General features: G+C 39.4%; 1 long non-coding RNA gene and 1 pseudogene across 3 annotated transcripts in view; both read right to left on the bottom strand.

The window, feature by feature from the left end:
• Positions 1–1,947: 1,947 nt before the first annotated feature.
• On the bottom strand, positions 1,948–3,843 carry LOC129050115 (NADH-ubiquinone oxidoreductase chain 5-like; annotated as a pseudogene).
• A 2,399-nt stretch (positions 3,844–6,242) lies between these two features.
• Positions 6,243–26,978, bottom strand: part of LOC129050576 (uncharacterized) — a 45,648-nt gene continuing 24,912 nt past the window's right edge. The window contains exons 2-5 of one of the 3 annotated variants that reach the window (XR_008514250.1): positions 26,313–26,482; positions 16,486–16,670; positions 15,246–15,370; positions 6,243–6,653 (exon numbers count right to left, since the gene is read on the bottom strand). This is a non-coding gene — a long non-coding RNA (uncharacterized LOC129050576). Of the gene's footprint in view, positions 6,654–12,418; positions 13,522–15,245; positions 15,371–16,485; positions 16,671–26,312; positions 26,483–26,978 lie in introns of those variants that run through there. The other 2 variants (XR_008514247.1, XR_008514248.1) reach the window with 2 other exon arrangements.

Below are 26,978 nucleotides of genomic sequence, written 5' to 3'. Positions count from 1 at the left end.
TGCCCACAAGAGAAAGCAGGAAAGATCTAAAATTGACACCCTAACATCACAATTAAAAGAACTAGAGAACCAAGAGCAAACACATTCAAAAGCTAGCAGAAGGCAAGAAATAACTAAGATCAGAGCAGAACTGAAGGAAATAGAGACACAAAAAACCCTTCAAGAAATCAATGAATCCAGGAGCTGGTTTTTTGAAAAGATCAACAAAATTGATAGACCGCTAGCAAGACTAATAAAGAAGAAAAGAGAGAAGAATCAAATAGACGCAATAAAAAATGACAAAAAGGGATATCACCACCGATCCCACAGAAATACAAACTACCATCAGATAATACTATAAACACCTCTACGCAAATAAACTAGAAAATCTAGAAGAAATGGATAAATTCCTGGACACATACACTCTTCCAAGTCTAAACCAAGAAGAAGTCAAATCCCTGAATAGACTAACAACAAGTTCTGAAATTGAGGCAGTAATTAGTAGTCTACCAACCCAAAAAAGTCCAGAACCAGACGGATTCACAGCCAATTTCTACCAGAGGTACAAAGAGGAGCTGGTGGCTGGGCGCAGTGGCTCACGCCTGTAATCCCAGCACTTTGGGAGGCCAAGGTGGGTGGATCATGAGGTCAGGAGATTGAGAAGATCCTGGCTAACACGGTGAAATCCCACCTCTACTAAAAATACAAAAAATTAGCTGGGCGTGATGGCAGGCGCCTGTAATCCCAGCTACTCAGGAGGCTGAGGCAGGAGAATGGTGTGAACCCGGGAGGCAGAGCTTGCAGTAAGCCAAGATCATACCACTGCACTCCAGCCTGGGTGACACAGTGAGACTGTCTCAAAAAAAAAAAAAAAAAAAAAAAAAGGAGGAGCTGGTACCATTCCTTCTGAAACTATTCCAAACAATAGAAAAAGAGGGAATCCTCCCTAACTCATTTTATGAAGCCAGCATCATCCTGATACCAAAACCTGGCAGAGACACAACAAAAAAAGAAAATTTCAGGCCAATATCCCTGATGAACATCGATGTAAAAATCCTCAATAAAATACTGGCAAATCGAATCCATCAGCACATTAAAAAGCTTATCCACCACAATCAAGTTGGCTTCATACCTGGGACACAAGGCTGGTTCAACATATGCAAATCAATAAACATACACCATCATGAAAACAGAACCAATGACAAAAACCACATGATTGTCTCAATAGATGCAGAAAAGGCCTTTGACAAAATTCAACACCCTTCAACCTGTTTGGGCAGTTTGGCCATTTTCATGATGTTGATTCTCCCTATCTATGAGCATGGAATGTTTTTCCATTTGTTTGTGTCCTCTCTTATTTCCTGGAGCAGTAGTTTGTAGTTCTCCTTGAAGAGGTCCTTCACATCCCTTGTAAGCTGTATTCCTAGGCATTTTAATTCTCTTAGTAGCAGTTGTGAATGGGAGTTAAGTGTAGTTTTGGTAATGGGGTTTGTGGGGTTTTCTTCTAAGCCTTCTCCTGTTTATGGGGGTTTAGTGTTGATTGTCAGTGGTGTAGCTGGGTGTATTATTATTTTAAATTATGGGGGAGGTTACATAGGTTTAATGGTTTTTTTAATTTATTTAGGGGGCATGATGGTTGTTTTTGGATACACTACTGCAATGGCTATTGAGGAGTATCCTGAGGCATGGGGATCAGGGGTTGAGGTTTTGGTGAGTGTTTTAGTGGGTTTAGCAATGGAAGTGGGATTAGTCTTATGGGTGAAAGAATATGATGGGGTGGTGGTGGTGGTAAATTTTAATAGTGTGGGAAGTTGAGCAATTTATGAAGGGGAGGGGCCAGGGTTAATTCGGGAGGATCCTATTGGTGCGGGAGCTTTATATGACTATGGGCGTTGATCGGTGTTAGTTACTGGTTGGACATTGTTTGTTGGTGTATATATTGTAATTGAGATTGCTCGAGGTAATAGGTTATGTAATTAGAAGGAGGGTTAGGAGGAGTGGAATGAAGAAAGAGAGGAAGTAAAGTTTGATTATGCCTTTTTGAGTTGAGATAATGATGGAGGCAGAGGTTTGGTGTTGTGAAATTATTTTGGGTATTAGTTTTTCTAGTCAAATTAGGTCTAATAGAAGTTGAGATAGGTTTTGGCTTATGAGAAGGCTTAGGCGGGGGACTGTGCGGTGAATAATGATAGGGTAAAATCCAAGTATGTTGGAAAAGTAAAATGTATACAGTGGGTTTTTTATTTTGAGCTTATTGGTTAAGTAGTTGAGGTCTAGGGCTGTTAGAAGTCCTAAGAAGGTGATGGTTAGGGCTGCGAGTTTTAGGTGAAGCGGGATTGTTATTTGGGGAAGGGATGTGGGGGAAATGTTGCTGGTGATGAGAAACCCTGCGAATAGGCTTCCGATTGTGAGGCGTTTGATGGGGTTTAGCAGGGTAGGATTATTTTCGTTGATGTTAGTTAGGGTTGGGAAATGGGGTTGGCCTGTTAGAGTGAGGAGAATTATTCAAGTGCTATACGCGCTTGTTAAGGAAGTGGTGATAAGATTAATAGACAGGGCTCACGCGTTGGTATATGATATGTTTGCGGTTTCGATGATGAGGTCTTTGGAATAGAAACCCATGAGAAAAGGCATTCCTGCGAGTGCTAGGCTGCCGATAGTAAGGGAGGTTGAAGTAAGGGGTATAATTTTGAGCAGTCCTCCTATTTTTCGAATATCTTGTTCGTTATTGAGGTTATGAATGATGGATCCGGAGCATATAAATAACATGGCTTTAAAGAAAGCGTGGGTACAGATGTGTAGAAATGCTAGATATGGCTGGTTGATGCCGACTGTGACTACTATAAGTCCTAGTTGGCTCAAAGTGGAGAAGGCTACGATTTTTTTGATGTCGTTTTGTGTAAGAGCACAGACTGCTGTAAATAGAGTAGTAGTAGCACCTAGGCATAGTGTGAGGGTTTGGATTGGTGGGTTGTTTTCTGCCAAGGGGTGAAAGCAGATGAGTAGGAAGACCCCAGCTACGACTATGGTGCTTGAGTGGAGTAGGGCTGAGACGGGGGTTGGGCCTTCTATGGCTGAGGGGAATCAGGGATGCAGGCCAAGTTGAGCTGATTTTCCTGCTGCTGCTAATAGAAAACCTATTAGTGGGAGGAAATTGGAGTTGGTGTTTAGGAGGAGTATTTGTTGTGGTTCTCATGAGTTGGAGTGTAGGAGGAATCATGCTAGGGCTAGGATAAAACCAATATCACCAATGTAGTTATATAGAATTGCTTGGATGGCTGCTGTATTGGCATCTGTTCAAGCATATCATCAGCCGATGAGTAGGAAAGATATAATCCCTACGCCTTCTCAGCCAATGAAGAGTTGAAATAGGTTGTTAGCGGTAACTAGGATTAGTATAGTGATTAGGAAAATAAGTAGATATTTGAAAAATTGATTAATGTTTGGGTCTGAGTCTATGTACCATAGTGAAAATTCTATAATAGACCAAGTGACGAATAGTGCTACAGGGATAAATATTGTGGGGAAATAGTCTAGTTTAAAGCTTAGTGAGAGTTGTAGTGTTTGGGTTGTTGTTCAGCATCAGTTCGAGATGATGACTTCTTGGTCCAGACATATAAATATTATTATGGGGAGTAGGCTGATAATAAAGGTGGATGCGATAATTGTTTTTACATAGTGTGGCTATGAATTCCTTTTGTCAGGACTGATGAAGGTAACAATGATGGGGGGATTAAAGAAGTTAGGGTTAGGATGGTTATGGTAGTATACATGGTTATTACTTTTATTTGGAATTGCACCAAAATTTTTGGGTCCTAAAACCAATGGATGGCTGTTATCCTTTAAAAGTTGAGAAAGCCATGTTGTTAGATATGGGGGTGTGAGTTGAAAACCGGCACAAGACAAGGATGCCCTCTCTCACCACTCCTATTCAATATAGTATTGGAAGTTCTGGTCAGGGCAATCAGGCAAGAGAAAGAAATAAATGGTATTCAAATAGGAAAAAAAGGAAGTCAAATTGTCTCTGTTTGCAGATGACATAATTGTATATTTAGAAAACCCCATCGCCTCAGCTCAAAATCTCCTTAAACTGATAAGCAACTTCAGCCAAGTATCAGGATACAAAATCAATGTGCAAAAGTCACAAGCATTCCTATACACCAATAACAGTCAAACAGAGAGCCAAATCATGAGTGAACTCCCATTCACAACTGCTACTAAGAGAATTAAAATACCTAGGAATACAGCTTACAAGGGATGCGAAGGACCTCTTCAAGGAGAACTACAAACTACTGCTCAAGGAAATAACAGAAGACACAAACAAATGGAAAAATATTCCATGCTCATAGATAGGGAGAATCAATATCGTGAAAGTGGCAAACTGCCCAAAGAAATTTATAGACTCAATGCTATCCCCATCAAGCTACCACTGACTTTGTTTACAGAATTCGAAAAAACTACTTTAAACTTCATATGGAACCAAAAAAGAGCCCACATAGCCAAGACAGTCCTAAGCAAAAAGAACAAAGCTGGAGGCATCATGCTACCTGACTTCAAACAATACTACGAGGCTACAAAAACCAAAACGGCATGGTACTGGTACCAAAACAGATATATAGACCAATGGAACAGAACAGAGGCCTCAGAAATAACACCACACATCTACAACAATCTGATCTTTGACAAACCTGACACAAATAAGCAATGCAGAAAAGATACCCTATCTAATAAATGGTGTTGGGAAAACTGGCTAGCCATATGTGAAAAACTGAAACTTGAGCCCTTCCTTATACCTTATACAAAAATAAACTCAACATGGATTAAAGACTGAAACATAAGACCTAAAACCATAAAAACCACAGAAGAAAACCTAGGCAATGCCATTCAGGACATAGGCATGGGCAAAGACTTCATGTCTAAAACACCAAAAGCAATGGCAACATTATAAAGCCAAAATTGACAAATGGGATCCAATTAATCTAAAGAGCTTCTGCACAGCAAAAGAAACTATCATCAGAGTGATCAGGCAACCTACAGAAGGGGAGAAAATTTTTGCAATATATCCATCTGACAAAGGGCTAATATCCAGAATCTACAAGGAACTTAAACAAATTTACAAGAAAAAAAAAACCCTATTAAAAATGGCAAAGCATATGAACAGACACTTCCCAAAAGAAGACACTTATGCAGCCAACAAACATATGAAAAAATGTTCATCATCACTGGTCATTAGAGAAATGCAAATCAAAACCACAATGAGATACCATCTCATGCCAGCTGGAATGGTGATCATTAAAAAGTCAGGAAACAACAGATGCTGGAGAGGATGTGGAGAAATAGGAACACTTTTACACTGTTGGTGGGAATGTAAAATAGTTCAACCATTGTGGAAGACAGTGCAGCGATTCCTCAAGGACCTAGAACTAGAAATACCATTTGACCCAGCAATCCCATTACCGGGTATGGACCCAACAGATTATAAATCAGTCTACTATAAAGACACATGTACATGTATGTTTATTACGGCACTCCTCACAATAGCAAAGACTTGGAACCAACCCAAATGTCCATCAATGATAGACTGGATAAAGAAAATGTGGCACATATACACCATGGAATACTATGCATCCATAAAAAGGGATGAGTTCATGTCCTTTGCAGGGACATGGATGAAGCTGGAAGTCTTCATTCTCAGTAAACTATCACAAGAATAGAAAACCAAACACCGCATGTTCTCACTCATAAGTGGGAGTTGAACAATGAGAATACATGGACACAGGGAGGGGAACATCACACTATTGCGGGGTGGGGGGTAGTGGAGGGATAGCATTAGGAGAAATACCTAATGTATGTGGGTTGATGGGTGCAGCAAACCACAATAGCACATGTAACAAAACTGCATGTTCTGCACATGTACCCCAGAACTTAAAGTATAATTAAAAAAACAAAGAAAAAGAAACAAACCCCATGCAACATGAAGAAAGGGGATTGCCTAATATTAATGTCATATCTGATACATCTTCAACTTATTAAAAAGCAAAAATCATGAAATCCCATGTATATCTAAAAAAGAGGATAAGCAGTAAAAAAATGTTAATAAGAGTTACACTTAATATAATGGTTTGCGGTGTTTATTTTACCCCAATATACTTTGTTTCCTCACATTTCCTATAATAAAATGAATTACCTTCGAATAAAAATAATAAACATATTAAATAACAGGGGATTTTAAGGATATCAATAACTGACCTTTTTAATGCAATCAATATTTTAATAAACTTTATTTTTAGACCAGTTTTAGATTTACAAAATGGAGAAGATAGTACAGAGAGTTTCCATAACCCTTCTCCTTCCACACACAAACATTATTACATTTTAGATTAGTATGGCACATTTGTTATAATTAATGAAACCATATTGATATAGGATTAACCAAAGTCCATAGTTGCTCAGATCTTCTTAGTTTCACCAAGTGTCCTTTTTCTGTTCCAGGATTCCATACAGGATACCACATTGCATTTAGTTGTCATAATTCCATAGGCACCTCTTGGCTGTGACAGTTTCTCAGATTTTCCTTGTTTTTGATGACCTTTAAAGGTTTTAGGAGTACTCCTCACGTGTATTGTAGGATGCTGCCCTATTGCGACTTATCTGATGTTTTCATCGTGATTAGACTGGAGTCATGTATTTGGGGGAGATAAATCACAGAGGTAAAGTGTTAATTTCATGATGTCATAACAAGGGTACATATTATCAACCTGATTTGTGACTAGTGATACTGACCTTGATCATCCAGTTGAAATAATGTTTATCAGTTTTCTCCACTGTAGAGTTCCTCCACTCCCCTACCTCCCTTTTTAATGCTGTGTTCTTTAGAAGGAAATCACAATGCATAGCCCAAACTTCAGGAGTGAAGAATTATACTGCCTCTCTTTTAGGGTAGAGTGTCTTCATAGATTACTTGTTGTTCCTCTGTGCGGGAGATTTTTCCTCCTCTGCTTATTAATTTATTCAATTATTTACTTATATAATTATGGACTCATGAATACTTATTTCATACTTCGGGTTGTGGTCCAATACTACTTTACTTCATTTTTTCCTCACCTTTTTCTAGCTTTGGCCATTGAAAGCTCTTTTTGTTGGCTCCTGTGACCCTTTGACATATCCCTATCAATGTAGGTTTGGATTTGTTTTTGTTTGGTTTTCTGTTCACTTCATAACTCTCTGGAACTACAAATGTTCCAAGCTTATCTTGTACATGCCCCAGTCCTAGAAGCAGTCATTTCTCCCAGAAGCTCTATTTCTTTTTGTCGGAGAATGATATTAGAAACCAGGATTGGGTGTTCGGTATGCTTGTTGGTACTAAGGTGTCATTTCTTATATATACCCATAGAAATACACATATCTATAAATATTTCTGTATGTAACCATCTAAACATGAGTTCCCACCAATGTCTCCAACTCTTATCCATTACCATATAGATCATTCCAGACTCTTCCTCTTAGTTATCTGTAAATTCCCAACCCAACAGTCAGAAACCTTGTTCCCACCATCCACCGTTCATTCACATAATTGATCAATTCTAGTATACAGGTATAGCAGTGTCAGAATTATTAACCCATACCCAATGAGAAACAATCTTGTTAATGAGAGTACAGGACTTATGACCAACTCCTTTTGTTTTTGGTATTGCACACTCCACTGGTTTTCAAACTTATTTGTGTCAGCATCTTTTTCCCTTACTCCCTTCAGTGAGGTTGTTTCACACATTCATGGTATTTATTTTCTCTCTTGTAGGGGCAGAAAGGTGTGATCACTTTTCTCACCCATCATAAGGGTCATGATTGATTCTCCTATAAGGACAGGTTGACCAGAGAAAAGCATACCAAATTTATGTCATCAAAATTTTATGTGACATAGGAGCCTTCAGAAATAAAGATCCAAAGACCCAGGGAAAACTATTTTATGCTTAGGTTTGATGAAGAACAGACAGTCGTGTAGAAATGTGATTGGACACAAGAGTATGATCCAATGACAACAGACTGAGACCAAATGCAGTAAGGCTTGCCTGTTCAGATTTTTCTTGGCCTCTCCGCTTAGCATTTCATCTCCCCAGGTATGGAACAGAACCCCTCTGGAATAAGAGTCTTTAAAGGAGAAGTCAGCCTGGAGACAGTGGCCTGTCTAGATTTAATGGCTTGCTTTGGAAGAGAGAGGTTCTGGTTTTTATGCCCCACCTTAGGGAAGAAGAATTCTGATTTCTAAGATTCTCACTGGGGAATAAAATTGGGTGGGAAACAGAAAGGCAGGAGAAGTTCAGAAAGACCTTGGTTCTGAGGCTTTTCCAATTTCCGTTTGTTCAAAGAACTGAGTCTGACAAGGCGCCCTACTTTGGGAGTATCCACTTGTCACATTGCTTCCTGAAATCCCCTGACTTTCTATTTATAAAAAATAATTTGCATATATATTAAGATTCACTCTTTGTGTGACAAAGTTCTATGGATTTTGACGAATGCATATTCTCATGATTCTACCATTGCAGTATTATTCACTGATAGTTTCACTGTTCTGTAAAACCCTGATTTCACCTAGTCTTCCTTCTCTGCCTTCCCCTGAACTTCTGGCAACCACTGATGAATCTTTCTCAACAGTTTTGTCTTTTCCAGAAGTCATTTGGTAGGAGCAGAAGTAGCAGCAGTAGGAGTAAAGGGAAAGAGCGGGGAACTAGAGAAGGGAGTCCTTCTCTAGGTTGTCAAGAACTAAAATTCCAAAAGAGTAAGTCCAAGTAAAAACTATTCAGAGAATGCCAAGACTCAAGGTGAGAAAATCCCACTCACTCAATATATTCAAAGAGCAGAATGGAATGGAATGGAAGCAAGTAAAGAGTGAAGTATTTGGCCAGGTGCGATGACTCATACCTGTAATCCCAGCATTTTGGGAGGCCATGGCAGGAAGATGGCTTCAGGCCAGAAGTTTGAGACTAGTCTGGGCAATGTAGTGAGCCCCATTTCTCCAAAAATATAAATAAACAAACAATTAACTGGGCATGGTGGCACGCACCAGTAGTCTCAGCTACTCAGGAGGCTGAGGTGGGAGGATTGCTTGAGCCCAGGAGTTCAGGCTGCAGTGAGCTAGTATTGAGCCACTTCATCCTAGCCTGGATGACCGAACGAGGCCCTGTGTATAGGCAGGGGAAAGAGTGAAGAGTGAAGAGTTTAGGATCCTGGGAAATTACTGAGAAAATTGCTTGATGGAGACTAAGCCTGGATCACAACTCTCACGCTAGCTGATTATATGACCTGGACAGGTACCTTCATCTTCCTGCTCCATAGTTTCCCATTTGAAAAATAACAGGATTGTATAGTTAATATGGTCCATCCCTCCCAGCCTTAAGCACTCTGTGACTCTCTTTTATTAACCATCGTAACAACAATGATGGTCTCAACTGGTCTCGTGGACACCCTAACTCAGCCATGCACGGTACCGGCATCATTTCCCCAGGATCACAGCATCAAGGCAACTTGGCAAAACTGGAAATAGTAGAGAGAAAAACAGAAGGAACCTACCCTCAGACTTTCTGTAGAAATTTTTGCCCTGAATTATGATGGAAGAGCAATACAAGTACCCTGCAATATTTTATATACTTATTCCAAATATTAGAATGCTTTGAGGAAATTGTGAGGCTTTCAAAGTCAAAACAAAACCTATTTTGAAAGAAAAAACTCACTGTTAATGTTTATGTACTTCTTGAAAGTAAAATCAAGGCTGAGGATTTTTCCTCTGAGATTTCTGCAACAGCCAAAGACAAATATAACTCCTTTGACAAATAACCATTCATATTATATAACGACTAAAAGAAAAAGTCTCGTCACAAAATCTAATCTTGGGAAAGAACATGCTTTGTCTGCATTAAATAGCAATAAAGGAGCCAACATCTATCATTTCTGTCATTTATGCATTTGATTGCTTTACCAATAGTTCTGTGAAAGGATGTGTGATAGAGCCGATTGGCATTTGGTCCTCTCCTTTCTGGTTAAGAAATTTAAAGTAACTCTTGAACTCCATGCCAAAAGACAGTGATCATTAAAGTTATCTTTTGCTTGTGACTCCGCCCCAAAACCTGAGACATGTATCCTACTTGTCAGCCCTTCCAGGGCTATGGCTGATACCAAGAGGAAATATTTCAAAACAAACAGCAACAGTATTTGATGTCAGAAGTGAAAATAAACCAAGTCCTCATTTTTGAGGCTCCCAAAGCTACAGCTAGCAATCCAGTTCTAACAGTAGCTTTACTGCCCTTTTCTGAGGCTGATATTAAAGCCCCATGGTAAGATAATAAATTTCATCATTTTAAGTAGAAAAAAAAACATTCAATTGCTGGTTCACTATTAAATCTTTTCCTACAGAGTTACTTTTCTCTGGTGTGGTAGCTGTAGTGCTCTTCCCAGATTTTCTGAAGTTTTTCCTTAAACATTTTTTTAAGTTCAGGGGTACATGTGCAGGATGTGCAGGTTTGTTACATAAGTAAATATGTGTCATACGGGTGGTTGTACAGGTTGTTTCATCACCCAGGTATTAAGCCTAGTGTCCATTAGTTATTTTTCCTGCTTCTCTCCCTCCTCCTACCTTCCATCCTCTGATAGGCCCCAGTGTGTGTTGTTCCAAAATGACCAGAAGTAGTTTACTAATAAAAATAATAGTATCATCCTCAGTAGAGAAGAACACTTGTTTTCCAAAGGCTGTTTAACTATTTAATGCTTAGTAACCTCTGTAGAGATTATATCAACCCGTAACTCAAGAACCCAAGAATACACTGGTTATACTCCACCAAAACTGTGTACTGGATATATTGATTTGACAAAGTTTTGGGATGACAGTGGGCCACCATCACCAAATCCATTTTCAATAAATGTAAATTATGCTTCATTTGGCCCTGTTATTCTACCAAATGGCAGTAGAATAGTATTGAAATGTCTTTTCTTAAAGGACCATACGAGTCATCAAGGCTTGCCAATGTGAGTAATTCTGATTCCCTGTCATGACTCAGACATATTATAAAATTAAGTGTACAAATATATACAAACTCATATAGAAATAATGACTAGATTACATGAAGTATAAATAATGAATTATAATAAAAACTTTGGGTATATATAAATTTTATTATAAGCAAAAGTAGTGTGGAAAAAAACTAATTCCTAGACTTGCAAATCCCAAAGATATTATATTTGTATACAGAACTGTACAATAAAAATTAAACCATTAGGTAATGGAAGCTTTTGAACTTGTTCATAAACCAAAAACATTCAATTATGTTAAACATTTAATATTTTATTGTGATAATAGATGACATTTACTGAATATAAAATAAAAGCTAGATTCCATATTCCGTACCTTAAACTGCACTCTCCTAATTAATCTTCATTCAACTCTCAGAGCTAAATAATTTTATATGCATTTTAGAGGTTAATTTCTCACAATCATGCATGTTCTGGATATCCTCAAACCTAAGTGTCTCATCCCCACCTACTATGACCCTTGCTTCTGGCCTTTCTTTTCTTTCAAAAGTGGCTTGTGCTGAGTTTTCTACCAAGACTTGAAAAGGTTGCTGACTGGACAGCAGATAGATAATTAATGTGAAAGTAATCGTGTGGGTTATAGGCATGATGCACAGCCCTGTTTGATAATATTTGTATTTTAACAAGGTCCTTTTTGGTTTTCTGCAAGTAGGAATATCTCACTTCTTGGAACGCCACTGAAAAACTTTTGAGAACATGAGCCCTCTAACAAATGAATGAAGGTATTGGTTGGGACTCTACAAGTAACAGAATCTAGCTTTCAAACTTCACAGTTTCCGTAACAAGAAAGAACTGGCTAAAGGACTTTCAAATCAGGTGCTTAAAAGCTCTGATCACTGGCTAAAGACAGGTGTCCACCACTGGACAATCCAACTGTGACCATGGAAGAGGAGTTAGAAGTTGACACCCTCTATTCATTCTCTGAAGATTGTTCTTTACATTATTTCCCATTCACGGTAACCTGACTTAAAGTGGCTGAAAGTGTGGTATGATTAAGCAGAACTTCTTTAAAATTTACATGAATTTGATTTCAAGTGTCTTCAAATCAGAAGTAATGATCCCAGTGCAAGACAAAGCGTTTAACTTTTAAGATACTTAATGGCCACTTTGACAATACGGGAAGCATTCCACATGCTTGGACACAATTTCCAGCTCTAACACTCCATAACCATGCAAGCTTTGGTATGCCACACTCTCTCCAAACAGTATGGCTACCCTGAGTAAAACCTTGGACACTTTATAAGTTCCCACTTCACAGAGCAAAAGAAATGAAACCAATTAGATTTAAATTTACATGTACACACACACACACACACACACACACACACACACACACAATCCCCAACTTCTTAGAGGAATTAATGCAGCCCTTAAATGATAGATTTATTTCCTTGCTGTGGTTCACACACACTGCTGAAAACTTGGCTCAGACTGTGATGTATTTGACAAGGCCAACATCACTTGGGGCAATACAGAAAAAGGGTTGCTTATATTCTATTCCCTCCAATTCAGCTCTTTTCTCTCTTGCTATGCTTCTTTATTGTCTTCCAAATTCAGACTCTCACTTACAAGCTTCTCTTATTCATGAACATTAAAAATCAAGCCATTGTTATCCTAAAACCCACTTGGGTATTCTGTAAGGAGAGTAAGAGGCAATGGACGGGCAGTAAGCAATAACGGCCATCTTATTTTGTCTATTATCTGCTGCAATATCTTAAGCAGAACAACTCCCTTTCAAACTCTTTCTTTGTGATGATTTCAGAAAAAAAAAAAAAAAAGATGACAAAGCAGCTTGCTTTTAAAGAGAGGAAAAAGAGGTCGTGATTAATTCCTGTTAGAAATCCTCTCATTTTAAGAGCAGACTGGGTTATCCTTATAATACGTCAGGATTTGGTCCCGAGAGAGCTGTCAGCTGACCTCACAGGAAGCTTCTTGAAGCTGAAGCCTGTTCTTGCTGTCACTAAATGCTGACCCACCGTTGTATTCTAAATCACTGCACACAGTGCTCTTTGAAAACCAAACGTGCAGTTCAGACATTATTGAGCTATTCCTTCAGCTCTTCAGAAAACAATTGCAAAGCTGCCGCAACACAAGTTAACTTCTTTGAAATTGGAGTAATTGGTCATTACAGTTTATTCTGTGTGAATATTGATTTGCTATCTAGTTTCTTCAATCTTTATAATATAGTTGTTTTAGCCAAATTCTAGTTCTCAGATCTGAGTAAAACTACCATGCATCAAGAGCTCTTATTCTTCCATTTGCGACTGTAGCAAAAAGAGCACTAGAAAATACGTCTCGGAGATCGTGCATTTTAATCCCAGCCTCGTTCTTCCTAGCCATTTAATAATGCAGGATTATCTTCCCTGTCTGTAAAATGGACATGGTAGTGGCCCTCCTTTGACCTTGCAGAGTAACTACATGATTTAAACAAAAATGCCAGTCATCCTTGATAAATGGTGTTCCCTAAAAACAAAGAAGAAAAATTACATGTATATATATACACACACACACACAAACACACACACGCAGCATGATAAATTTATTTTAATTTTTTTTCACTATACCTTATGTCTTATGTTAGATTACATGGCTTGTATCTAATAATAATTTTGTTTTCCAGTTTTAAAAAGAGAATCAGGCCAAGGCGGGTGGATCATGAGGTCAGGAGTTCAAGACCAGCCTGGCCAAAATGGTGAAACCTCATCTCTACTGAAAATACAAAGATTAGCTGGCATGGTGGTGGATGCCTGTAATCCCAGCTACTTGGGAGGCTGAGGCAGAGAACTGCTTGAACCTGGGAGGTGGAGGTTGCAGTGAGCTAAGATAGGGCCACCGCACTCCATCCTGAGTGACAGAGCAAGACTTCATCTCAAAAAAAAAAAAAAGAGAGAATTAGCATTTACTTAAAAAAAAAACAAGTATACTTAAAAGAGCTGCAAGCACCAAGTTCCTATATATAACAATTAACATAAATACTATTTCCATACATGCATTTCATATAAAAATTGAAAAAGGGCTGGGTGTAGTAGCTCACCCCTATAATCCTAGCATTTTGGGAAGCCAAGGTAGGAAGATTGCTGGAGCCCAGGAGTTTGAGACCAGTGTGGGCAATATGGCAAGAACCCACCCTACTAAAAATTTCTAAAAATTACCTTGGTGTGGTGTTGTGTGCCTGTAGTCCCAGCTACTCAGGAGGCTCAGGTGGGAGTATCACTTGAGCCCTGGGGGTCAAAACTACAATGAGCCATGATTGTGCTATTGCACTGCAGCCTGGTCAACAGAGTGAGACTCTGTGTCTAAAAATAAATAAATCAATGAATGAATGAATGAATGAATATTTAACCCATTTAAAAATCTTGGAGGACTATTTTCTTTGCTAAAAAAGTAATTTTTTATATGTACTATTTTTACAAGGGAATCAGAATGTAAAAGGTATGTCATCATCATAATGAGAAATTGCAGGTGACTCTTTTTCAGGGAGCCATACCCAGATTTGATTTAATTGTTCAAAAGCAAAAAATTGTTTTAAAGTTAATTAGAGTCAAGGAGCTCATAATATAATACTGTAAATTTTCTAAAAGTTATTTCAGATATCAAATGGCTTCTATCTGCATATTCATTGCTTCAGAGGTTCATTTGGTTGGTTGGTTCCATGAGCAAAGACCTGTAATAGTAAATCTCTATCAATACAATAAGACACTTATAACAAAAGTTGTTTCTTCCTTTAGTGATTTCAGAAGTAAACTGAATTAGGAATATCTTCATTTATGGCAGCCAGCTCTTCCATTTTCTTTTTCTTTTTTTTGAAGGATAGCTTCCAAATATTTCTTAAAATTATTGTGTGAAAGCCCAAAAGTAGACAAACAGTAGCACAGATAAGAAGTGCATGGCTAGATGCATGAACTCATCAGCAGGACGACAGGGCTGGCTAAATGGAACCCCAGCCAGGCCCTTATGGCCATGCAGAGAAATGATAATTCCTGCTGCAGGCCCAAATCAATCTGACAGAGCATCACATCACAAAATTAGAATTTTGAGGAAAGAGAACAGAAAGTCTGTATTCCTGACTCTCTATTTCAAAACCTGGCACCTAGAAATTCTGAGTGTTGATCAAGGTAAAAGAAAATGTTGTGTATAAAAATGCTTCAGAAACTCTAGAGTCCTGTATGAGTATGAAAAATTCTTACCACAACTGGATTCAGAGGGCACAGCTTTGGTTTGAGGTTTGGTGGTGAGGAGGTGATAATAGTGATCACAGATGAAGTTTCTAAGTTGACAGCAAATTTCAGTTATCATCCATTTCCAAGCAATCCTGTGAACACAAGTATGTCCTGCTCAAAGTTTGAAATTTTGTCAACCAGAAGACAAATGAGACAAACCATTTTTTTTAAAAATGCAAGTTTCATGGATAAACAAATGTGGTATATTCATAAAGTGGAACCATACTCAATACTAAGCAAAAAAGCATTATGGTAGATCAACATGGTGAATCTAAAAAATGTATATTGAACAAAAAGAGCAAGACATATAAATGAAACAAACAAAAGAGAACATACTGTATGATTCCATTTATATGAAGTTCAAGAATGTCCAAATGAATCTATAGTAATGGAAATCCCCACAGTTGCAGGGTCAGGAGGGTGGAATTGGCATATTGAGTACAAGGGGGCATGAAAGAACTGTCTGAGGCAAAGGAAAGTGGTCTATGTCTTTATTAGGTGTTGTTTACATGGATAAGTACATGTGTCAAACCTCATCTCATTCTACGCTTAACATCTGTACATTTCTCTATTCATACATACACTTAACCTCAACACGATTTGTAAAAGGTCAACTTTCCCTTCTTCTCTCTTCTTGTTTCTTCTCCTTCACCCCTCCTCCTCCTCCCTATTTTCCTTCTCTCTCTCTCTTTATCTGTATCCACAAACACACTAGCCTTTCTATTTAACCTAGTTTCTCTCCTGACCTCTTCTAGTCCCTGAGGAAGTAAAGCCCTTTCTCTTTAATTTCTATTAATATTAACCTAGGTTTTGGCTAGATTAACCCTACCCAGTCCTTTGAAATTCAGAGCAGAAACCTCCCTGAACTAGGGTCTGTCTTCCCTGAGCCTATGTTTCTAAGAGCTTCTCTCACTGTCAGGGAGGGAACATGGCATTGAAGGGCTGGATGGGGCAGAAGGCATTGGAGAGGGCAAGGCGAAGGAGAACAGGAGTCCTTCAGAGCTCTGCTGCAAGCCCCTGTGGAACACTGATGTGCTTTTGCATAAGTCAGCTAATCAAATTGAGTAATTATATTAAAGTAACTTTTTAACACAGATTTTTGGCATATTAGACCAGAAGGACCTTTTCTTGACAACTTGCTATATTACTGACAGAAACCACTTTCAGAATCTCTAGGACTTAGGAAGTTCACCAAAACCCAACTTACCTACTGAAGTTGATGGATCTTAGATCAAGATGAAATTCCAATAGAAAATAAATAGTCTCAGTGATTTCTGAAGAATATGCTATAGTTAGACATACAGAAATGCCATGATTTACTCTCTTGGCATATCTCTCTCTCTCTATCTATCTCACTAGACATCAAACTGGAACTGTTGACAATAGTTATCTCTGGAAAGAAAATAATAGAAAGCCTTCTTTATCTCATTCATCTCTGTATTTATTTGTGGTTTTGCTTTTACAGTTACTATGTTGTTTTTTATCATCACAAAAAGACTAAAGATACCATAAAATACTTCCACAATAAGATGGAGATGAGTGGGTAATTATAACAGTTTATACCCACTTTGTGGCCCTCATTTTGAAAAAATAAATAAATCTGAGCAGACTTTTCAAAAAAAATGTAGTAAAAACCATTTGAAACCAAAAAAAACCTGACATGAACAGAAGTTCCTGCTCTTCTGTTTTGATTTCCAAGATGGCAGCTGTGTAAGCATTAATGAGACATGCAGCTTTAGAGGGAAGAAACTGATCCACATCTATAACATTTTCTTAATATGTCAACATTTTGGTTTTGCAATATGGTAGATAACATGGAGCCTCTGAATTGCTAGGCCTGCTCACTATTTCTACAAAGATTAACACGGCATTCAGTCAATCCTTCGAGCCTCCATTTTTAAATATAATATTGAAATGAGAAGGTCCGATTTTGAGAAGGGCTCAGCTGAGAAGGTGCCTCCCTGAAATATAATGGAAGTTTGGTACTTGAGCTTTGAACATTCCATTGAATTAGAAAACCAGAGATGCCAGTGAATTGATGAGTTCATTTAGTGCCACATTCTGCCAAAATGTCTGTGCAATATTGGACTTCAAAATGCAACATGAGCGAAAGTTAAAAGTCATCATGAATAATTCAGATCACATCTGAATGTCACACTAGAAAAAGAAAAATATTTTATCTTAAACAGGAAAGAGTATTTAGCATAAAAAATCATTACGTGGGAACAAAACCAAACAAAAGCACTTTAGAACACATACCCTGTGCTCAGATATGAGAGAACTTCTAGTTTAACTTGACATAACACATGAATTGGCATCCTTTTCTTACCACCTTTTGTTCCAAGGAAGTAACACTGACACTTCAGTGTCAGTCAAACAACTCTTCTTGCAGTATCTGCCATGTGTCAGCACTGTGTGACACACACAAAAGACGCAAGGCATGGCCCAGACCCTAGTGCTTGAGTAAAGAATGCCACAACAGAAAATCAAACACAAGATGGTGCTAAATGGTGTAATGCACACCACAAAACTATTGCAGAATTATATTATAAATACATGTGCCACAGCCTTTGAGGGAACAAAGGGAGAGTTAATTTCTTACCTGGTCCCCATTTCCCTGCTCAATCAATCTTACACATCACTATCAGATACATCATCCTCCAATTTAGTTCCCATCACATTACTCTAGCTTAAAAATTCGAGTTACTCCCCAATAACTTGTTTTTTGGAAAATCTTCACCCCTGATCTAATATGAGCCTTCAAACCACCTTACCAGCAACTTCCTGCTATTGTCCTCACTCAAGCATCTTCAGAGTCTAGGCAAGCAAGCTAAAATGTGCAGCAACCTGTTGTAAAACTACAGTGAGCATACAGACTAGGCAGAACATACCCAACAACATTTAGATTATAATTGAAAAAAAAAATTTTGCGCTAGTCTGCCATCAACCTGCTGAGATGCCACACTGCACCCCAGGATGGCATAGTAAGCCCTTGGCTCTACCATGAACACTGCTTTTCTTTCTCCTCACAACTTTAGTAGGTGCTCAATACATTTTCAATAAGCTAAATTGAAATTGCCATATAAGAAAATATTTTTAAAGCACTGCTCAATGTACTTACAATAGATGTGGGGGAAAGTCACATGCATGTAAGATGCTTTTTTTTTAATTTTGAGATGGAGTCTCACTCTGTCACCAGGCTGGAGTGCAGTGGCACAATCTCAGCTCACTGCAACTTCCACCTCCCAGGTTCAAGCAATTCTCCTGCCTCAGCCTCTCAAGTAGCTGGGATTCAGGTGCATGCCACCATGCCCGGCTAATTTTTGTATTTTTAGTAGAGACGGGGTTTCACCATATTGGCCAGTATGTTCTCGAACTCCTGACCTCGTGATCCGCCCGCCTTGGCCTCCCAAAATGCTGGGATTACAGGCGTGAGCCACTGCGCCTGGCCAAGATTTTTAAAATTATTTACATGGCAATTAAAGAAGTGCCAAGTGTATGTGGAAGTGCCAAGTGAGTGGTACCAGCAGTACGTGGTATAAGTTTCAAAAGAATGTGAGAGATGGCTTTGGGCAGAAAAGTAGGTATTGAGCTACGTATTGAAGGCTAATAGACTTCAGATATACAGGATGGTAAAAGAGGCATTTCAAGAAAGAAAGTTCTAATGTGTGACCTTGATGTTCACCTGTCCTCTGTGGGTAAAGGATCTCTCACCCGCATAATGAAAATAGCTAGTTGGATAATCTCTAAAGCCCAATTTCAGTAATGTGAGTAAAGGCATAGTCCATGGTGTCTTTGGAGAGATATGTCATAGAGGTAAACACCTTGGGGATAGAAGTCAGACATTCCTGGTACTGCCACTTCCCACATGTGTAGCTTTGGAAAAGTTGCATAACTTATTTAAGACTCAATTATTTTCATTTATAAAATGAGAATAATACTAATTATGCACATTGCATTGGATTGTTGGGGGATTAAATTAAATAATGTATTAAGGTACTTTGTATAATACCTGGAGCAGAGTAAATTCCCTGTAAAATCTAGCTATTATTTTTACTATAAGAAACATGCCACAGCCTGGACAACATGGCAAAACCCTGTCTCCACAAAAAATACAAAAATTAGCTGGGTGTGGTGAAACATGCTCATAGTCCCAGCTACTCAGTAGGCTGAGGTGGGAAAATTGATGGAGCCTAGAGGTCAAGGCTGTAGTGAGCCGTGATTATATCACTGCACTCCAGCCTGAGCGACAGAGTAAGACCCTGAGACAGACAGAAAGACAAGAAAAACAGAAAGGAAGGAAGGAAGGAAGGAAGGAAGGAAGGAAGGAAGGAAGGATGGAAGGAAGGAAGGAGAAGGAAGGGAAGAGATAGAAAGAAAAAGAAAGAGAGAAAGAAAGAGAGAGAGAGGGATAGATGCTGGCTGTACACAGTAGCTCATGCCTGTAATCACATGAGGGTGATTACACTAGAGGGTGGATCATTTGATCCTGGGGGTTCAAGACCAGCCTGGGCAACATAGTAAGACTTCATCTCTATTAAAAATAATTTTAAAAATAAGAAATATTCTTATTTGGGAATGTATAAGAACACTTACTCAGACTTTTTCTGTTTTCCCCAAATAGGGACTAGAACTTAAAGCTAATGACCAGCAGCTGACAATAGTGCATTCTGAAAATTCTTGGCAGATCAGATACCTCTTAAAGGCTTTTGAGAGGTGACTAAGCCATCTCCCCTATGCTACAACCATCACCGCATCACAACTTTCCCATTCAGTCTGCATGTGGGTGACGGAGAGCAGAACAAATGTCAGAAATGCAAGTCATCTGCTAGAAAAAGAGTTGTGTGTCTTATTTTTCCCCTTTCCACCTCATGGAAGGAGGGAGGTGGTGCTCAGTACCCCGACCTAAAGCCAAGTGAGAGGGCCTCCAAGAGAATCACTTCATGCATCAGGGTAACTGATATCTTCTCCCACAATTGGAAGTATATTTATATAGACTGCTAGATGATTTGCCTTCTGAGCCTCTTTGAGCTGAGGAAAAAAAAATCCAAAAGAGGGGAGGGAAAGGAAGAAGCAGTGTGGCTGTGGAGCAGCTCCCAAGCTGACAATTTGACAAGGCAAAGCTGCTCCATGAGTTTCCTGTGGGTCAGATGGACATCGTGGAAGAGGAGGCAAGTTGAGCCATCTTGTGAGCAACCAGAGAGGCATACTCCAGGAGCAAGTTGCGGGGTACTACTCAGTCAGGGAATGAGACAGGGTGGGAAGAGGTAGGTTCGGAATGGATCTTTTGCAAGAACCCCAGTCTCCGCAGAAAACTCACAACTCTCCCTCCCCAGAACCAACAGTTGGTGGCCTAGAACTCAGAAGGCATTGAATGTGATTGGTGTTAGAGAAACAGGACCGAGCCCAGAGGAAAGACTACAACAATAGCCACTAAAGAAAAAAAACTTGTCCCTGTCCCCCTTCTCCTCCTTAACACACCAAAGGATCTATAGCCAGGAGAGGAAAGGAAGAGGAAGGCAACAGCTGGGAATATCTTCCCATCCTGAAGCTCTCCTAGACATGGATGAAGCCTGTGGAAGGACAAGAAAAAGTCTAAAATTGTTCTGGATGCTTTGAGATCTACAGCAACCAAAAATCTGAAAGCCATGGAACATGGCAAAATGTTGTCATTTCAGTAAGTTCAGCTTGCTGAAGAAAGGATTGGAGAAAATAATATAGTTTAATGTGTGTGCCCCCAACAAGATCAAGTTCAGTATAACCAGCCTAGAAGGATAATGAGCGAGGATATTGGAAGGATAAACTGAGTCCAGATTGTAAGAATCTTGAATTATTAGGACTTGAAATTCATCCTGAAAGTAACAAGAACATTGAAGATTTGGGGCCAGGTCACTACAGGCCCGTATGAGGATTAATTGAGCTGTAGTCTGTGGGTAGATTGTAAGACACAGAGCCTAGAGGCATGGAGACTAGAGAGGAAGTTGTCATAATAATTTTGATGACTCATAGTAACTGGAGCCTTCACCACAGGGACAACTGTTGAAACGGCATAAAAGAGATAAACAGCAGTGACATTTTACATGTGGAATGAAAATATTTAGACAACCATCTAAATCTAGGGAGTAAGAATAAAGGATAATTCTAACTTGAGTTGAAGTTCTTCAACCTAGATTATGACTACCATTGGCCACTACTCCCTCATTTCTCCAACCCTTTTCCTGGAAGAAAAAAAAATCTATGAATGGTGGTCATTTTGAGAGAAATGTGAAGAGATGTGTGTGGCTTAGAGTCATTTCACCTTTCCAACTCATTAAAAACTTCTCCACTCCCTATCTGACATATTCCTCCCAAAAATGCTATTACCACCACCACAAATTCTTGCCTGCTCTGAAAATGCAGCTGGGGCATATGGTGGAATCTACTGAATGTGAAACAAAGGCGGTAAGGAAGGCTCATGGCTCTCTGAAAGATTCACTACAAGTCCAGAAATGTGAAAATGATCCAGATTTCCTGAATCTTAGATCAGATGTCATTTCAACACATCATAATAGTTGCTCTCTGCAGGTTCTCCTGAAGAAGGGAGGGTTTCATCAGCTCCATACACACACTGCAGGAGCATTCTAACACCATCAACTGTAGAAACTAGCAGCAGAGGAAGTTTTTCTTGCACAACTTTCTTTTGTGTGTGTGTGTGTACAAGTTGAAGAGTTTAAACACAAACACCCACTTCCACAATACTCACTGTAATGACTTCCACTGGCGTCAGGCTTGATGTTGGAGCAGACCATTTTAAGTACTTGCTTCAATCAAGATGCTAGGCGAGCATGAAGAAACCATAAGAAATCAATGTGTCCGATTTCTGGGATTCACAATTTCAGACCTGAACCAAGTCCAGCCACAGGCTATCTAGGGAGTCTCCTGGAAATTTGCTGCCCCCTCCTCACCTCATTCATTTATTCGCTCATGCGAAACGTATTTACCAAAGACCTACTCTGTGCCACTCATTGTGCTCTCAACTGGAACACAGCAATGAACAAAATAGACCTTCCCTCAAGTTGCTCACAGCCTTGCATAGAAGGCACCAAAGACAAGAAAAGAGAAGGTGATATCTGATATAAATGAGCAGAGCCTGCTGTGGAAGTGATCAGCCAGCTTAGAATGGGAGGATGAGAAAGTGCTTCCCAGAATCAAGATGTAAGCTGAACCTAAATAAGAAGGAGAAGTCAGTCAGGGGGAGTTAAGAAGTTATAAAATATTACATGGGCAAAAGTCACAAGACAAGAATGAACATAGGCATGGCTAAAAATGGCATAAGCATGGAAGGTCAAAGAACATCACTGGAGCCTAGAAAATGGGGGCATAGGGATGGGGTTGGCAAAGGAAGAGGGGTAAAAATAGAGAGGTCATACAGACATTCAGGACCCATATCAGCAATGAACATCTTTGTGAAGGAATTTGAGAAGAAATCAAGGGCCACACACAGCAATCAAATTTATTTGGGGGAGTGGGGCAGGTAATTTTGGAGACTAAACGAGAATGAACTAGAATTAGAGCACAGTGTGACTGGCAAATGGGAAAGCAATTAGATGGCATGGGGATGACAACAGTGTTGGAGTTATTGTGTAGGATGGCTCCAACACTATTGTCAAGGGCACTGGGCAGGCCTTGGTCTTGATCATAGGAAAGACATGAGGAAGGGACAGAAGCATCCTAGAGTAGAAGCATGGTGTGCTGTTTTAGGGCAGGGGCTCTGCTTCTCCCAGTTAATCCAGTTAACTGCTGTGTGACCTTGGCCAAACTTCTTAAACCTCTGTGCTTTGGCTTACTTATTGGTAAAATAAAAATCAGGATAAGACCCTCTTTTTAGAGGGCTTGTGAAGATGGGGTAAAGTACATGAAGTGCTGAACTCTTGCCTGGCATATATCAGGTGTTTGTATGAGTTAGGACGTAGTCTCAATTGCTGTAACAGAAGCCCAAAACTATAGTGGCTTATATAAGACAGAAGTGCATTTTTCTTATATCCAGGTATAAGCAGTGGTAGGAAGGTAAGCTGAATGGCCATGAACTCTTCTACCTTATTGCTCTGTAATCACTGGGATGAGGCACTCACCCACATGGTCCAGGATATCTCCACTCCAGCCAGTGTGGGGGTGGGGGTGGAAAGGAAAAAGGACAGTGTGTCCAAATTCTGCAGTTGTGCCTTTTAGTACAGAGAAGGTAAGAATGCATATCAGGGGACAATCAGCCACTAGCAATACTTGATATATGTTAATATTATAGAAAAATAGAAAATGACTGCTCAAAGGAAAGGAGAAAAATAGAAAAAATTCATTTCTGTTGGGTGAGACTTGGTAAACTTGAAACATAAAAAGTTTTAAACTTAAAACATTACCAATTTTATCAAAGGAGAAGGATTTAGACAAAACTATATTATATAAGGACAATGAGGAACTCAAAGGATTTATTTTCGTGTAAAAGGGACATTGTAAGCCTAGGAGTACACTCAGGCTGGTGGGAAAAATTTTAAAATGAAGTTATAGAATATAGACACAAATCTTCTTGGAAGGCCCGAAGATTTTGCAAAAGTCTTAGGATAGTGTTATGGCTGAAAGCAGTCTAATCTTTACCTTGTGTAAATAGCTCACAGTAGGTACAAAGGAATGTAGAGGAGTTTATCTAAATAGCTTGTTTACTCATGTGGTCCTAAGACCAACCTTTGATCAACTGCAGGTGCATAATTGCTCTCTACTCTGGGGGGGGGTTGGCAACCGGGTCAATTACCCTCTAGTGGTGTTTACTCAAGACCTTTGTCATTTAATCTATACTGAATAAATGCAAGCTTCACTGGCTGAGGGGGCTGCGGCTGCTACTCTTTACAGCACCTTCCTTGGTATCTGTGAGGGGCCCGGACCCTTAGCCAGACTGACAGGCAGAATATCTGTGTCAGCATACGTTATTCATCTGTTGTTGGGTCAGGGTCTGTGGGACAGACCCCTGCAGGTAAGAATTAATTTAAGTATTATTAATTATTACTAATTAATAATTAAATATTATTAACTGTTTTCAAGGAGTTATTCTAATGAAGATTCTAATATTCATCCTAATATTGAAAGAAAAGTGATTAAGCCCACAAGGGAATTAGTATGAATTACCCTTTTTATTGGCATGACATTGTGGAGTGAAATATTAATGATTTTCTTCTACTCATGAAACATCATCAAAAGAAAACAATGTCATGAATGTATATGCCTGTGTATGACCACTTGCTACAAGGCAGGCTCAGGAGATACATGGTGTCTCAGCTGAGACAGGCAGCATTGAACAGAAGGCACTGGTCACTTCATGACTGCAATGGTTTGCTTTCCCCATGTGGCCATCCATGTATCTGTAGGTCACCCAGGGCCCTAAAGCTTTGTATCTTCAAATCCCAGATCATGATCTAGGGTCTATCTCTTTTCCAAAATGATGGATTATCAATTTGCTTTCTGTATTTATGACTTTTTTTTAAGACAGGGTCTTTGTGTCCCATACTGGAGTGCAGTTGCTCAATCATGGCTCAATACAGCCTTGACCTCCCAAGTTCATGCGATCCTTCCACCTCAGCCTCTGAGTAGCCCAGACTACAGGCATGCACCACCATGCCTGACTAAATTTTTTGTAGACACGGTGTTTTGCCATTTTGTTCAGGCTGGTCTCAACTCCTGGGTTCAAGTGATCCTTATATTTTGGCCTCCCAAAATGCTGGGATTACAGGCATGAGCCATCAAGCCCCACCCATTCTTGTTTTTAATATGGCCCTAGTGAGATCTCTATAGAAAACCTCAAATGACATCTCCACACCTCTGAGTAATATGAATCTCCTGCTTCAAAGTTAACTTATTCTTTTCTTAAATTTACTTTTTCCCTCCAGACAGCATGGGTCATTTTTACTTCTTTAAGGATTGACCAAGAGCAAAATTAACAACCCTAACTGCCTGTGACTTAAACAGGGAGAGATCTGTAACTTTTTGTGGACAGGGCATTTTCACAAGCAGGAATATCTTATACATTAAGCTAAGAGAAGAACCCTGTGGGGAGCAGACTGCATAGGCCGGGCCTCCTTAGTCTCCTCCTCACCTGACCCCTAGGGCACAAGTCAGTATAGACCCAGCATTCACCTCCACACCCAGCAAAGATCACCCAGGGACAGATCCTCCAGTGAATTTTTTCGACCTAGTTTATTTGCTTAAATTAGTCCTTTCGTTATAAAGAACCATAGACTGGCATTTCAAATGATCCCTGGCTGGGTTTTGTATGGATCAGTCCAAGAATGTAATACAATTGCTCCTCCAATTGCTCTCAGGGAAAGTGCATTGCAATGTCCTCCACTCCCAACAGCCTGCCTGCAAATTCAGGGTGGTCAGCAGAAACTTCTGGGGATTAGAGAGCAGCTCCCTGGCCATTCCCCATTGATAGTTTAATATGATAAAAGTTTGTGCCAGGAATGGTGGCTCATGTCTGTAATCCCAGCACTTTGGGAGGCCAAGGCAGAAAGATCACTTGAGCCCAGGAATTCAAGACCAGTCTGGGCAACATAGGTAGACCCCACTCTCTACAAATATATATTTTTTAAATTAGCTGGGAATGGTGGCAGGCGCCTGTGGTCCCAGCTACTTGGGAGGCCGAGGCAGGGGAATTGCCTGAGCCTGGGAGATCCAGGCTGCAGTGAGGCATGGGAGCACCACTGCACTCCAGCCTGGGTGACAGAGCAAGATCCTGTCACAAAAAATTTAAAAATAAAACAAAATTTATTATTTAACCTTGAACAAGAAAGGCAAGAGCAAACCTTAGCAAAATAATGCAAAAGTTATTATTTTACAGGAAATAGGATTCAAATCATATTAATAGGTAGGAAGGAAATCAATCCTCACAGTGGCAAGGTGAGTTTATTCTTGGAGATTTAAGAAAAAATACAGCCATCATCCATAGGACCAGAGTTCCCTGCCCCCCCAATCCTAACCCATCCCTCTGTCAATTACTCATTACTTTCTCACCTGCAAAGTCTTTTCCAGAAAAGAAAGACATTGATTTTCAGTGGATGCCTCGAGGCTTCAGAATTAGTAAAGAACTGCAGAAGTTGTAAAGCGGCTTTCACTAATCTGTCCAGACAGACGCTGGGCTGCTGAGAGAGGGAGGCAGGATGTGGATGCCTCCCTAAGAAGGGCTTAAGTAATAGAAGCAATTTCATCAAAATCAAACATTGTTAATGTTTTATCTGATACATAAAAATTCTAGTTCATTATAGTTTTTTTGTTCCTATTGTTACTACAGATGTTTTCTCATGTTTATTGTTCATTGCTTATTTGTGTTCCTGTACCAGCATATTTGTGTTCTTTGACCTCCAGTATGATATCTGATATTTTATAACAGTAATGAGAGTGAGCATCCTTGACTTTTTCCTAAATTTGCTGGAAATTCCTCTATTGTTTCTCCCTGAAATATGAATTCTACTATTAATTGCTGATAAAATGCTGCTTTTAAATTAAGCCATATGATTTCCAAGTTACTGAGGATGTTCCTCAGAAATGGATGTTGAGCTTCATCAAATGGCCTTTTTAGCAACTATCATATACTTTGACTCCTTAATTACTGATACAGTGAATAATCTGAAACCATTTCCAAATGTTGAGCCATCTTTACATTTCTGAAATATGGCATAG

This window comes from Pongo abelii, chromosome 16 (assembly GCF_028885655.2).
Source record: "Pongo abelii isolate AG06213 chromosome 16, NHGRI_mPonAbe1-v2.0_pri, whole genome shotgun sequence".
Lineage (NCBI taxonomy): Eukaryota > Metazoa > Chordata > Mammalia > Primates > Hominidae > Pongo > Pongo abelii.
The sequence above is the reverse complement of the archived record's forward strand: the minus strand, read 5'-3'. Positions and strand labels throughout refer to the sequence as shown.